This window comes from Giraffa tippelskirchi, chromosome 1, assembly GCF_054371585.1.
Source record: "Giraffa tippelskirchi isolate mGirTip1 chromosome 1, T2T-mGirTip1v1.2.pri, whole genome shotgun sequence".
NCBI classification, from domain to species: Eukaryota; Metazoa; Chordata; class Mammalia; order Artiodactyla; family Giraffidae; genus Giraffa; species Giraffa tippelskirchi.
In genome coordinates this window covers 148,007,264-148,022,865 of record NC_137275.1, presented here as the reverse complement: position 1 = coordinate 148,022,865, position 15,602 = coordinate 148,007,264, and the positions used below count along the sequence as shown (strand labels likewise).

General features: G+C 46.3%; 1 protein-coding gene across 9 annotated transcripts in view; it reads left to right on the top strand.

The window, feature by feature from the left end:
- LOC145510005 (uncharacterized) overlaps nt 1–15,602 on the top strand; it is a 287,812-nt gene that overhangs the window by 135,733 nt on the left and 136,477 nt on the right. For 7 of the 9 annotated variants that reach the window (XR_014056613.1, XR_014056608.1, XR_014056617.1 and 4 more), the window contains exon 1: nt 14,173–14,388. The exons of the other annotated variants lie outside the window; for them this stretch is intronic. The gene's annotated coding sequence lies outside the window, so the exon portion shown is untranslated. Of the gene's footprint in view, nt 1–14,172; nt 14,389–15,602 lie in introns of those variants that run through there. 9 annotated transcript variants of the gene reach the window in all.

The window sequence follows — 15,602 nt, the reverse complement described above, 5'->3', positions numbered from 1 at the left end:
AAAAAGTTGGCTTAAAGCTCAACGTTCAGAAAACTAAGATCATGGCATCTGGTCCCATCACTTCATGGGAAATAGATGGGGAAACAGTGGAAACAGTGTCAGACTTTATGTTTTTGGGCTCCAGAATCACTGCTGATGGTGACTGCAGCCATGAAATTAAAAGACGCTTACTCCTTGGAAGGAAGGTTATGGCCAACCTAGATAGCATATTTAAAAGCAGAGACATTACTTTGCCAACAAAAGTCCGTCTAGTCAAGGCTATGGTTTTTCCAGTGGTCATGTATGGTTGTGAGAGTTGGACGGTGAAGAAAGCTGAGCGCCGAAGAATTGATGCTTTTGAACTGTGGTGTTGGAGAAGACTCTTGAGAGTCCCTTGGACTGCAAGGAGATCCAATCAATCCATCCTAAAAGAGATCAATCCTGGGTGTTCATTGGAAGGTCTGATGTTGAAGCTGAGGCTCCAATACTTTGGCCACCTCATGCGAAGGGTTGACTCATTGGAAAAGACCCTAATGCTGGGTAGCATTGGGGGCAGGAGGAGAAGGGGACGACAGAGGACGAGATGGTTGGATGGCATCACTGACTCGATGGACATGGATTTGGGTAGACTCCGGGAGTTGGTGATGGACAGAGAGGCCTGGCGTGCTGCAATGCATGGGGTCGCAAAGAGTCGGACATGACTGAGCGACTGAACTGAACTGAACTGAAGTATTTGTGGGAAGGCAGGCAATCTGGCCATCTAACTCCTCCACCATCTTCTCCCAACAGCCTATATCTCAAAAGAGGCTGGGCTGCTGTCTTGAATTCCAAGAAGGACATCCCCTGAGTGTGTATAGCAATATAGCAATTTCACTTCAAAAGTGGTACATAGGAGCTACTGAGGAGAGAGACCCTGGTGGCCACAGCCCAACTGGTAGGACTCCTCCCTTTTTGGCCAATGCTGCCTCTCTTTTCACGGAGATAGGAAAGAAATGCCAAAGTGAGGGGAACAGGACCTGTTGTCTCAGGCAGGGCAGAGTGGTATTGTGATGGAGAGAGCTGGACTCTCCTGTTGGCAGGACCTGGATTTGAATCTCAGTCCTGCCACTTAAAATGTGTGGGCCCAGCATCCATTGTGGCTCACTGAATTGGGATGCATTGGCAGAAAGAATGAATGAGGACGAGGCGGATGGTGAGGTGCAGATAGGACAAGAAGTGAGTCAGGGATGCAAAGTAGCAGGGAGATCAGCCAGATTATTGTCCTTTAGGAAGGTTTCTTAGAACAGTGCTTTAACTGGGTTGTGAAGTAACAGATATACACCAATTGGCAGTGAAGACTCTAAGTGGGACCAAGCAAGATATGGTGAGAGAGGATTGGCCCTCAGGCCCTCAGGGAGTCTGGAGAGTCAGATGGGGTCACTGACAATGTTGGAGAGCCTTGGATGCCAGCTGGAGCCTGGGAGCGAGCACTGGATTCTTGAATAGAAGACTGGCGGGATCTGTCCTTAGGAAATGATCCGTGGCCACAATGAAATGATGCTGAATGAACCACGGGGAGTCAGGACACGTGCTTTGTCCAGGGTGGCCGCCGTGGTGTGGCGAAACAAGGGCCAGAACTAAGGCTGTGGGGATCAATATAAAGAAATGATACAGTATTGGCAGATCTCAGGGGAGGCTGCCCAGCCATCCTGACCCACCCCCTAAGATTGGAGTGGCATTTGAAGCAGAGTTTCTACATTGGAATAAAGACTTCCCAGGTAGCTTTCCTAGAAGCTCTATTTTTGTGCATTTTCTCACTTTGCAACCAGATCCAGAGAACTGGATCACCAAGCCAAGGCTTCTTCCCATCATCCCTCCCTCCTTGCTTCTTCAGACACCCGTCCCATGCACACTCGGGCAGGCAGTAGCATACACAAATGCAAGACACCGGGTCCCTCTTCCCACATGTTTGCAGATCACAGCAGACAGACAAACTGATACACAGACATGGCCATGGTACTGAGGAGGCCAAAGGGACAATGTCACTAACTCAAATGAGAGGCACGGTTCACAGGCACTCATACCTCTGGATCAATAAATTGCACACAGGAACTTGGTCTCTGCAAAACAAAAGTGAAAGAGAGGTTCCAAACCTGATTTCTTGTAATGTGATGAGAGAAAGTTTGGAAGAAAGTGGAGTTAATACAGAGAAGGGCACGATTGAGTCTGATCAGGTTTGGTAGCAAGTTACCCAACTTGGTAGTGAAGCCAGACTGGCCCAGCCAGGGCACCCCATATACTGTGGGCTCAGGCTTCCAAGAATCAACACCACTGGGGTTGGGGGACTCTTGTAGAGATTTCACAATTTATTCTGGTCACCTTTCGCTTCTGGATTTTCTGAAGTACAGAGAGTACTTGCCCCTTAGCCATGGGGAAGAGCAGTAAATTAGGTCAGAATTACAATTTATCTCCACAGGTAACTAGGGGGGATTGTCCCAGAGCCCGGGTGACCAACAGCTGACTCCCCAAATCTGTCTCAAGGCAATCACAGTAAGTGATTTGCAGTGGTGGGAATGGAAATGATGTATTCTGAGAACCCTGTCAGTGTTGCTGTTAAATCATTTGTATTTTGTTATGGGACGTGAGTGGGCTAGCTGTTCCTCAGAGGATATTCCTGTGCTTGGGGGCCCCCATGCTATTTCCACAACTGGTTATTTCAGGTGACAATTAACAGGAAATGATGATAACTGCCCCCAGGGTGGTCACTTTTTTGAGGGATGCTGCGTATTAAGTTTCAATTACTTATAGTCTCTAATCTAGATCTCCAAAAGGAAATGAGTTGCTTCTGTAGTTGTCAGAGAAAATCAGTTTCTTTTTTTCCTCCTTTCCATTCCCTATTTTGTCAATTTTCAGGAAGTTACAATAAGAGTTAAAGTTTCTCTGGGATCTCATCTGTAAGAAACACATTATTTCCCTCACCATCCAAACTCTAAAAAGCCAAGTAGGAAACCTAAGAAGAAGAAGCAAATAAACTGAACAAAATGACGTTTATTTGCCCGTTTCCCTTCACGATGTGAATGCTGTGTTATTGAGAATGCTCTGGACGGAGGCCCCAGGTGGAAACGTGACAGGTGAACACTCCTTGCCCTAGTGGATGACAGGCTCATTCATTCTTCTCTGAGGAACCACGTTTCTGGTCCCCGGAAGAGGATGTGCTAGTATTCAGATGAGATAGCGAGCCAGGGTCCAGTCTGGACATGCCAAATATGTGGGGTTTCTGTTGCCTGCTGCCTCCAAAGTTGGCATGGTGCTTCCCTGCCTCTGCTACGACAGCGAGCAGTGTCTGTTTGAAGTCTGGTCTTTGGGAAGGAGACCCAAGAGAACATGAGCTGGGCTTGTCTGGATATCAAAGTCCAAATTAAAAATTTATTCCAGTGTTTGAAAAATTCCCGACCCAAACCTTCATAAGGATTAAAAAAAAAATACAGACTCCCATGTTTCTGCAGTGTCTCCAATTGAGAACTAGAGGATTTATTCTGAAAAAGGAAAATAAAAGCAAGGTCAAATAGCTCCATAAATGGACTCTGGTCAAACAGCTTCTTAGCTAAATCTGTAAGGAAAGTAATCTGTTTAGCCATGTTGGGCAGTTGGGAAGCACTGTTGTAATTATCATTTCTCAATCTTTTTAAAAAAATTTTCTCTTTTCCTATTAGGTGTCAGATCACCTAGCTCCTCACTGCTGGAGCTGGAGAGTAGAGAATGATAAAGAGTTTCTCCTATTCAAATCCCCCTCCCTACTCTACCCCATTAGACATAAAAAAGTAGAGAGAAAGACTTTTATTCAAAGTTGTGAATTTGAAGAGGAAAATGATGGCCAAGCAAATAACCAAATAATAATTATGAAATCATAGATGACAAGAACATAAAAGATGGTTAGCGAAAACAGGAAAAAATTAAATAAAGGAGTAAACGTTTAGACAGTCCATTTTCAACAATCCATTTTCATTAACAAAATTTACAAAAGAAGTAGAACTAACCTGAAATGGGGACTGATTTAGTGAAATATTGAAACAGAAGTTGAGAATAAGAAATCAGCTTCAAGTGCAAAACACCTAGATGAAGGATCAGGATCAATGTATCAAGTTCTGAAAGTGCTAGAGCCATGTCAACAGAGAGAAGTGATGGAAACCATGAATGGAGGTAATGCTAGAGCTACAAAGACATAAAGCAACTTGCGAAAGATGCATGCTGGGATGTAAATGCATTTACACTGGTCCAGGGTTTTTGCTGTTGTTGTTTTGATAAACTTTGGTGAGTTATATGCCTATCATTAGTGTACAGTTTGAAGAATTTCAGAGAGAGCACACCTATTCAGATGTGGCCATGGAGCATCACATTTACCTCCAGTGCTACTGTCTTGGCTCCTGCTTTCCAAATGTCATGTCTCATCAGACATCCATCATAGATTTAGCCTGCTCATTTGGGAAAGTCATGAAGAGTCTTAACAAGATTTATTTCATTTTTATTTCTCCCTCTTTCATTCAATTTTGATAAGACCAATTTGCCAATCTTTTGTTTTAGGGGTAGTGAATTTCAGTCCTGTTCAAATTTACCTTCACCAAAATGAAGATGTCCTCATGTGTTCCATTTTAGAAGCTTTATTGTTTAACTTTTTACATTGCAGTCTGTGATCCATCCATATTTTATCTTTATTTTCAAATCCATTAATATAGAATTATTTATAATATCCACTTAATTTTTTTTTAATGTCTGTACAGTGTGTCTTGGTAATTTATGCCAACTCTCTTTTTATCTAATTCAGTCTTCCCAGAGATTTATTTTTCTTTCTCTAAAGGATATAGACAAATACATAGAAATCCATTATGTGATAAAGAATTAAGAGAATACCAACTGAAAGATGTATAGTGAGTTGGTAGTTTAAAGCAGGAGAGTTGATTGACTGAAAAGCTCAAAAGAGACTTGTAAAGTGAGAAGTGTTTGAGATAATCCTTGAAGAAAAGGTAGAATTTGGGCAGTATAAATAGAAGTATTTTAGCATTGCTGGCAAAAGAGAAACCTGGAAATAGTCATTTGGATAAAGTATAGCTGAGAATTGGTAAAAATACAGGAAGTCTGACAGAGGATAGGTGCAGACTCTCAAGAGATTTGAATCATAGACCACTGAAAAGACAGTGAATATTTTCAATATGTTGTTAACTTGAAACCATGAGGAGTAATGTTGAGAAAAGACTCCAGGTTTTCCAGCCTGGTGATTGGGAGGATGGTGACATTTCTAAAAATGGAAAAGGAGAAAGAGCACTGCAGACTTTAGAGATGTAGATTCATGGGTACCAGCATAAATCTGAAGCCTGGAGCTAAGTCTGAACGAGTTATCAAGGGATGAAACAGCTCAAGGAGATAATCAGGCTGAGTCCAGCGTCATTGACCAGCTCCCTTTAAGTAGTAAGAGGAGTGTGGAGTCAGAAAGCACAGGAGAGAGGAACATATGGAGGGAGCCCTGGGGGTCAAGAAAGCAGGATTTCAAGCTGAGGAGGATTCATCGAATCAGCCTCTACTGATTAGATGAACTACTGAGGAGCTAAGTGATGACTGGGAATGCTACTAGGCTTGGTATCCTGTGGGAAATCACTTTTGACCTTGGCAGTATTTAAGGAGATTGTGAATGTTTGGTGTCAGTGGAAAGAGAAGAAGATCCTCATTTGAATGGGTCTGCTCTTCCTAGCTGTGCAACTCCCATTTTTTAATACATTCAGCAATTCTTCACTGGCTCCTTCCTTTTGTCAGGCACCATGCCAGGTATTCATTGTATGGTGGTAAACAAGAGAAACAGGATTCCTCTCCTACTGAGCTTACATCTAGAAGAGGGGCTAAACATGTCACAAATATAAAGAAATGATTAAAAAAATATATGATTAGTGGTCAGGGCAAAAGAAGAGAGGATTATGGGAGAGAATAAAAGGAGCTTGATTTAGGAATCAGGAAGGAGTCAGGGAATGCTTTAGCATGGATGGCATACAGGGGCATAAATGGATTGTGACAGTATGGAAGTGACCTCGAGAGCCTCAGTCAGGGGCCATGTGGACTATGAAGTTCTGAAACTTACAGAATATCACAAGTCCCCATCGTATACCTATCTTCAGGAGATAGAGATCAATGGGAACATTGTATAGTTTGAGGCAAAGTTTTCTTTGAAAACACATGGGGTATATGAATCTACCAGTGTTAAGTTATAATGCTGGGAGACTACGAAAGCTCATGTGATTAATTGTAATTATCATTTATAATGTATGCTCATAATCACATTGCTGCTAGAACATCTACATTATCTTTCACTTTTGAAATGCTTGTGTTTCCCAACAGACTTGGGAAGGGGCTTTTATTAGGTCCATCAATCCAAACCTTTTAAGGTAAGGCTGTTGCTACCTTAGAAAGCAGAAATGCATTTCCTAGCCTTGAAAGAAAGCACTAAATAGTCATTAGCTTCTTCAGTCTGTTTACCAGACTGCCTGTCATTGGGGTTAGACTGGCCTCAAATTAACACTCTGCTCTATTTGTCCACTGGCATCGTCGTCTCATAGAATGTGTTCTCAAGTGACCGCACGCGCAGACCTTACCCCATGCCAGAGCTAAGTTCCTGGGGAAAAAAGGTCTAAATTAAATTTAGTTTATTCAGTTCCATTTGAAATGAAATCTGTGTTTAAAAGAATGTCCCACTCAAACCTTTTCCAAGCCTGTATCCATCATTTGCACTAACTGGTCTCAGAAATCTTGATTTGGAGGGGGTTCACACCCTTCTTTTATCACCATAGTAACTTCATTCTCAGGATGGTTTCTTCTCACCTCCTGTGCTCCCTTCACAGGAGCAAGGATGCTCCAAGGGGGGCCCTGCTCTCCGCAACCCCTGCATCTCTCTCTGCCATCTCCAGCCATCCTCTTCCTTTTTCTGCCTTGTATCACTTGTTCGCTGGGTTCTTGGATCTTGTCTCCCTGGGGAATCTCTCTGTGGAAGCCCTCGTGCCCGAGCATGGTGGCTGGCCCATTCACCTTGATCTGTCAGTGTCAAGACCCTTTGGAGCCCACAGGGACAACTCGCCAGTGACCAGGGGCAGAGCAGCTGTATCAACTCAGCTTGGGGAAGCTCAAGTATCCAGTGATCTTGGCTGTGTGGAGTTTGAAACTAAGCCCAACATATTACTCACGGCAAAACGAGGGACTGGCCAAGTTAAATAGAGCTCTCCCCAAAACATTCATGGACTGAGTGGAGAAGGAAGCTGTGATGTGAAGAGAGGCTATGTTGTGCCTGCTTTTATTTTTTAAAACAACACACTCTCCAAAAGTGAGATGAGAAAAGTAGGAACCTCAAAGAGCAATATCTATTACTTTAAAAAGTTTGGGCCTATGACCATATGCTATGTCCCTCTAACTTCATAAGCTTGGTCACAATTGTAGTGGTGTCTTCTTTTGTCCAGAAACTATGCTAAGATGAATTACAAACACATCCTCATCTATTCTTCATGGGTACCATTGCTGTCCCCCTTTGCAGATGGGCTAGCTAAGACCCTGTGGCAGTATGTGCTCTTATATGGCTGTTAAGTGATGGAGCTGGAATTTAAACCCCAGTAATCTGCCTCCATGGGCTTCCCAGGTGGCTCAGTGGTTAAGAATCCTCGTGCCAATGCAGGAGACACAAATTTGATCCCTGGGTCAGAAGATCCCCTAGAGGGAATGGAACCCACTCCAGTTTTGTCGCTTGGAGAATTCCATGGACCGAGGAGCCTGGCGTGCTGCAGTCCATAGGTTTACAGAACAGTACACCTTAGCGACTAAAACAACAAAACAAACAAATCTGCCTCGGTATTAGTACCTGTCTGCAGGTACCAGTGCAAACAAACGCAGGTAACCAGGAGCTTTCACAAAGAGGACATGTCAAGAGAAAACCAGGATGCCACCTCTTGGGTCTGTGAATAGAAGCCATCTATGTTTGAGAGAAATTGGAAGTTCATAAAAGTTGGGCATGCCCCATTGAACCAAGCAGGGCTTGAGTCTGCAGATTATTTTCCAAACTAGAGGGAGTTCATTAAGCTGGAGGAAAAAAGAGGATCATTTAATAGATACAGAAAATATTTTTTGAATTTTTCCCCTAGCAGAACGGTTCAATCTTCCCAAGTCATGGTTCGTGCCTCTGTTGGCCTTCCTACCTGGGATTGTTTCAAGAGGCCTGAAGCAGAGGCCTGGGTCCCCAGCTGGTCAGGCCTGCCCCTTCGCCAGACCGGGGCACCTACACAGACCTCTGTAGCAGCTCTTCCACACAGACATGTTTACTTGAGCACTGAGAATCTCATTTCTCAAAAAGCCCGGGGAATTAGATTGTTTGTTTTCCACACTGAAAGTTTTCATTTGAAAAATAACCCTCTTTGTTTAACTAATGAAAAGGTGGTGGGGGAGGGCGGTGGGAGCTGCTTGCTTCTCAAGCTGGGTAAGAATTCCATGGGCAGTAATTCTGTTTCTCAGTGGAAAATGTTTCAGTTTCTTAATGTTGTTTGGCAGACTGGCCGCTGCCCGGCCCTCGCTCCACGGACCACACATACACACTTGTGCACACTCTTCCCACCCTTCCCTGTTGGGGGCTGGGGATGGCTGCCTCCTCTTTCCAACACCTGCAGAACAAAAACGAGGTGGGTCCATGGCTGCCGGCCGGCCAGAGTTATCCCCGTCTGTTTGGGAACAGAACGCGTTCTGGGGCCGCGCTTTCGACCCCAGAGGCTGGGTGGGCCACAGAGGAAGGAAATTGGACTCCGAACGTCTCTTGTTTCTGTGCATCTCCACGTCAAGCAATTCTCTCACACCATGGAGGGGGTGGTCTAACATTCCCTCCTCATTAGGTTAGTATGAGATGGTGATAAACACAGTGCTGTCATCATTGGCTTTCCAGCATGGTTGGCGTGGCGCTGAGTGGTCTGCATAACCTATCAAAACATGGCCCCAGAGGCAACTTAGTGGAGAGAGAGAAAGCATGGATGGATACTCAGATCAGACAGATCTGCTCTGTCACTTAACACCTCAGTCCACAGGCAAGTGACAGCCGAGCCACTCGGAGCCTGTGTCCACGACTGTGGACGGGGAAAATATTTTATTTCACAGGGATGTGCAGTGGGGGGGGTGGGGGGTGGGGTTCATCACATTGTGAATGTCCAAGCAACATCAATCTGGTTCCCTCCTTTGTTCTCTGAACACTGCCTGTCTCCGGTCCAGCTGAGACAAACCCCATTCCTGTGGAATAAGCTACCAACCATTGAGTGCTGTCCCTGCAGAGGTGAGCACAGAGCAGAGCACCTTTGCCAAGGTCCACAGCAGAGTTGGGGGGCACAGTGGAGCCAGTACTGGAAGCACTAGGCACTTGAGGATCTGTCACCAGTGGAAACAGTTATGTCTGTTATCCAGGGAATTGAAGACTTCCCGCTGTCTAGATTCTTCATGTGGGAGAGATCCATCTGTTCTGAAGAGGCATGGCTGAAACACTGTTCTGCTTCAGGCAAGCAAAAGAGATGGGCAAGATGGCTGCTGTGTAAAAGTGGACATTTAAAAGATCCACACGTGTAAGGCATTAAGGAGAGAGTCAGCAGTTAGCATGGAGCAAATGAATAGCTTCCAAAGGGGATATAATACGGAACATGTGGGCTTCCCTGGTGGCTAAGTTGATAAAGAATCTGCCTGCCATGAAGGAGACCCAAGTTCAATCCCTGGGTGGGGAAAATCCCCTGGAGAAGGAAATGGCAACCCACTCCAGTACTCTTGCCTGGGAAATCCCACGGATAGAGGAGCCTGGCAGGCTACGGTCCACGGGGTCGCAAAGAGTTGGACACGACTGAGTGACTACACCACCACCACCACAGGTGTACTAATGAGACCACTTTGGGTTTTAAGTGATAGAAACCCTCTTCTAATATGACCTTAAGTAAATAAATATCTAAGAGAGTCATATCACTAAGACATTCTGGGTTGATCTTCAGCTGGAGCTGAATCCCCAGTCATAGTATGTTACTGGAACTCGCTCATTTGCTTGCGTCTCTCTCTCTCTCCCTCCCTCTCTCTCACTCACCATCTCTTCATTTTGTCTGCTAATCTTATTCTCTCCTCTTTGTGATTAACTTCCTACTCTCATCTTAGCAGCTCTGCAGAGAGAGAAATTCTCTCTCTCAAGATCTGAAGATCAAAGCCAGGGAAGATTCTAATTGACCCAGCCCTGAACTTCTCCTTGGCTGGAGCATAAGGGACTAGATTTTGCCGAAGTCAACCAGAGTGTTGGTGGAGCACTGGTTCTGTGCGAGGCACTATTCTAGCCGCTGGGACCTTGGTCGTGAGCAGCAGCGCTCCCTGCCCCCGAGGAACTTGGTCTTGTGAGAGGCCAGGATTTTAGTTGAATCCTGCTGCTTCCTGCCCTGCAGTGTCAGGAGCCAAACAGTAGGAGCAAGTCTTCGCTCTTCACAAAGAAGCCAGTTCCTTGGCAAACTTAATACAAAGTCACCAAGTACCATTCTATGTGCTGAAGGTTCCCACACAAAAGACAAGCGTACATGTGGTCTCTCCACATGCCAGCCGGCAGGACAGCCTCGGTGTGAAGGGTGCCTCCTGGAGGTGAGCTTAGGCAGCACCACTGGCCAGAGTGGCTTAGGTTCTGAGGAATGCCATGGCTTTGGGGTTTCTTGCAGGAAACTCTCACAAGGAATGCAGATGGTTTCCGTCATGGGTAGGGGCAAAGCAGGATGACCCTACAGCTCATGACGTCTCTGGCTGTAGAAGGACTTAGAATTGTGCAGCTTCTGCTGAATTGTCAGCATCTCCTGAGGACCCCATGAAGACCTTAAAAACCCTAGTATTCTTTTTAAGGTGTGGAGGGATACATATGTGTGCATGCGTCAGTCTTTTCAGTTGTGTCTGACTCTTTGTGACCCCGTGAACTATGTAGCCCGCCAGGCTCCTTTGCCCATAGGGATTCTCGAGGCAAGAATACTGGAGTGGGTTCCATTCCCTCCAGGTGATCTCCCTGACCCAGGGATCTAACTCCTGTCTCTTACTTCTCCTGTATTGATAGGTGGGTTCTTTACCACTAGCGCCACCTGGGAAGCCCAGGATATATATATACACACGTATACATATATGATTATTTGCTTTCTGGTCAGAAGATGGGATGCTCTCTAATTAGCAGCAGAAATGGACTCAACCCTGTGCCTGTCAGAGTGCTCTGTAATAGGCATTGTGGTTTTAGGTTAGAGGGGAAAAATAGCTTTTTAAACTGTATGTGGAGAGAACAGTAGATTTGTGTGTCTTGGTGACTTGGATATGTGATGGGGTGGGAGGGAGGACTCACTACATGTGATTGATTCAGTATTTATTGAGTACCTACTATGTGCCAATCCCTGGGTATGTATAATCCAGGCTGTCTGCTTCATGATGGAGTGATGAGCACAGGAAGCTCCATGTAGACTGACCACACTACCGTGTCTAAGAGAGGTGGCAAACAATGATGCCTCATGTGTCCCAGACACATGGTGGGGAGGTTAATGCTCATGGTAGATATGAATGATTTTCCACTCACTTCTGAAAGGCTGCCTGAAGCCCCAGCAAGGAGGCTTGGCTAGAAGCCAGGAGGTTTGGGAGAATGGTGAAGGCAGACTTTCATGTCAGGCCGTGGAGTCATCTGAGGCCACCACCCGCTGAGCACGCTTAGCCTCTGCAGGCCCAAGGTGCTGTGTGACAGGGCTCCTGGGGGTCTGTGGACAATCATTACTTTTATTACACTTCCCACTGTCAGGTCTTCCGAAATCCACACGGACTGCTCTTATGATTTCAGGTTGTCCCCAAAGAGAAGCTCAAGAATCAGTGATGAGCACAGCGGGAGAGGGAGCCAGCTGCCTATCTCAAAAGGGCACATCACCATAATCATGGGGACATGGGGAGCATATGCAGAAAGAATGAACCGGGCAGGGGTGGGGGTGGGGTGGGGCTATGTGTGTCAGGAGCAGCCCAGACGGTGTACAAACCAGGCGTCCCCTCCCTGCATGCCTCCCCCCTCCACCACCAAAGGGTGCCTTTAAAATACGTGATGGGCACCTGCGTCTACTCCCCGACCCTGCCCGGCCCCCTCCCATAGTAGCCACCTTGCCTGCTATTCCAGTCAATTCACCCTGGGTCTCCCCAGGGCTGGCTGTTGCCTTCATATTTCATGCGGAATGTGCAGCCTCCCAGGAGCCCAAGGCATGCCCTGCATTCTGATGCATCGCCGGCTCTGACACCAGCCAGCCACGGAGCATGCCTAATGAGGAGGCCGACACTAAAGGGGAAGAGTCAGCCTGGTTGCAAGGGCCTGCCATGGACCTGGAGTGGGGCGGCAAGAAGGCGGTGAGGGTGGACTAGGGGAGAGACCACATTTCATCACCAGATACTGCAAGTGCGGGCCCATTTAAACAACACTGGAAATGGATCAGAGCCTCAAAGGAGGAGCAGTTCAGATCAAGGAACGAGCTGGGGGAGAGCTGTGGAGGCTAAGAGGAGGGCAATGCCCTGAATCGCGTGGGTTTCGGTAGGCAGGGCTCTGCCTTTTCAGTGTTTCTTCCTGTGTAGGGTTTCTTCAAGCTTCCTTAGAGACCACTTCATTAGCTCAAAGATCCTGCCGAACAGAAGTTTTTCTTTTGGTTAAAGCCTCATCTACCTTAATTTGACGCACTACTCCTCCTTCCGACTGGTTCTGTCAGGATAACTGGGCCCTGGCTTTCTCTGGGACTGAGGGCATTTATACTTGGGGGCAGACGGAGCACCTACAATCTCCATCCCAAAGCTACAGGGATGCAGTGCTGACTCCGCCCCCTCCCTGACGTTGAGCCGCGCCTACTTCCGATGGGTCATTCCCATGCGGAGGAAGTAGTGAGGCTGGTTCCAGTTTACAGACAAAAAGCCAGGAGTGAGAGAAGGTCACACACCAGAAATAAGCTGTGCATGTGTGCCAAGTCCCTTCAGTCGTGTCTGACTCTTTGTCAGACATGAACTGTAGCCCACCAGACTCCTCTGTCGCTGGAATTCTCCAGGCAAGATTACTGGAATGGGTTGCCATTTCCTCCTCCAGAGGACCTTCCCGACCCAGGGATCGAACCCGGATCTCATACATCTCCTGCATTGGCAGGTGTCTTCTTTACAACTCACACTGCCTAGGAAGAAGCTGGTCACCCTTAAAGTCTTGTCCACTGTTCCACTTGAAATGTGTATGAAATGAGGTAGCAAAGCATGATTCCCAATAATTTCACTTAGATATACACTGAGAAAGAGTGAGACATTCACATTTAATCCAAAAAAATCATTTTTAAGTCATAAATGTAACAAAAAATTTCCTTTAAAGCTCTGATTTCTGTCATCCCTCCGTGTGTGTGTGTGTGTGTGTGTGTGTGTGTAATCAGCCTTCTGCTTGGGTGCTGGGCACAATAATTTCATAATAAGAATAGTAATCCTTTATTGAATTCTTACTATGTGCCCCATACTTTTCATTAATTATCTCATGTCATCCTTGGAACACTGGGAACCAGGTGATATTGTCCCACCCTGCAGGTGAGGAAATTCTTACTCAGAGGAGTTAAACAGATTGGCTAAGGCCACAAAGCTCATAAGTGGCAGAAGAGGAACCTGTTTGCCTTGAAACTCCATGCTTTTAACCCCTACAGCTAATGCCCAGATTAAGCCACTCTGGTTTGCAGACACATCAAGTAAATACATTTTTAATATGATTCATTGCCCCCCCCCCCTTTTGGAGAAGGCAATGGCAACCCACTCCAGTACTCTTGCCTGGAAATTTCCATGGATGGAGGAGCCTGGTGGACTGCCATCTATGGGGTCGCACAGAGTTGGGCACGACTGAAGCAACTTAGGAACTTAGCAAATTGCCCCCTTTACTTTCAGCATCACTGTTCCTCATGTACTTTCTGCCTACTGTGTTCTTGAAATATCTTCCTTGTTAATACCTATACTTTTTCTCATGTGGAATCATAGTTTACTGGTTCTGATTTTATGGTTCCTTAGATTCTGTCCTGAAAACAGAGTAATTTCCACTTTCAAGCAGATGTTTTATTGTCATGGAATTCCTTTAGAATTAGAACAATAGAATTTTTGCAACTGGAGGAAACCTTGGAGATGATCCATCCCCACATCACTGCTGAAGCAGGAATTGCTCCTAGGTCATCCTGAGCAGGTGGTCATCTCTGCATAAGCACCCTCAGTGCTAGAAAGCACGCTGCACGGAAAGTAGCTCAGCCTGCTTTCAGGCTGAAAGGTGGGCAAGGTCTCCCTTCCGCTGCTTCCTGTTGAGTGCCTGCCTTCCACAGCCACCAAGAGTCATGTCTACCACCCAAGGACTTCAGACGCTGTGTGAGTTTCCCTAGGATGTCATAACAGAGCACCATGACCTAGGTGGTGATATCTCACAGTTCTGGAGCCTGGAAGTCATGATTCAGAGGGTTGTCAGTGTTGGTTCCTTCTGAGCCCTGTGAGGCAGAATTTCCTCCATCCTACTCTCCTAGCTTCTGGTGGCTCATTGGCAATCATTGGTATTTCTTGGCTTATATGTCTCTGCCTTCATTTCACCTGGCATCCCACCTGTGAGGGCTTCTGTCTCCAAAATTCCTCTTATCAGGTCACCAATCATATTGGGTTGGGGACCCTCCTTATTCTGTGTGTGTGTGTGTGTGTGTGTGTGTGTGTGTGTGTGTGTTTGCATGCGCTCATTCACACAGTCGTATCTGACCTTTGGCAACACCATGGACTGTAGCCCACCAGGCTCCTCTGTCCATGGGGATTTTCCAGGCAAGAATACTGGAGTGGGTTGCTATTTCCTCCTGCAGGGGATCTTCCTGACCCAGGGATCGAACCCAGGGATTGAACCTGTGTCTCTTGCATCTCCTGCATTGGCAAGCAGGTTCTTTGCCATTACACCACCTGGGAAACCTTCTTCTTGCTCTAGTATGACTCATTTTAACTAATTACATCCTACAACAACTCTGTTGCCAAATATGGCCATATCCTGAGGTAAAGGGGTTAGGGTTTCAAACGTGGATGGGGCAGGAGGGGGCCACAGTTTGACCTATACCAGTCCTTCTTCTGCAAATCAGCCTTTCAGACATAAGAAGACACTTGTGTTGCCCTGAGGCTTCTCCTTCTCATTTAACAACCTCCAGCTTTTGGCCAGACTCTTCTGTCCTTGGAGTCTCTTCCGAACACACCCCTCTCTTGGTCAGTGCCTGAGAGGGTTGCACCCTGCCAGTTGGGCTCTGAGGACCCACTCCCCCAGCCCAAGACTCTGCTTCTCCAGGTCAGCTCTGTGGGTCCACACTCTCAGCTGCCTGAATGTGCAGAGCTTGACTCTACTAATCCTCCTGGTCTCCATCAAATGGATTGCTTTTAAGCCTGGACTCTTCCACCCAGTAAGATGCTAGTTGACTCCCTTTGAGAACATCAGTGAAACAACCCTGGCCAGAGAGAGATCCTTTTGGCACTTCGCTGAAAACTTCTTATCCAGGTCAGAGGCAGTACCACCTATTCATGGGTCATTTAGTCACTTTCCATGTCCATCACTGCAAACCCTT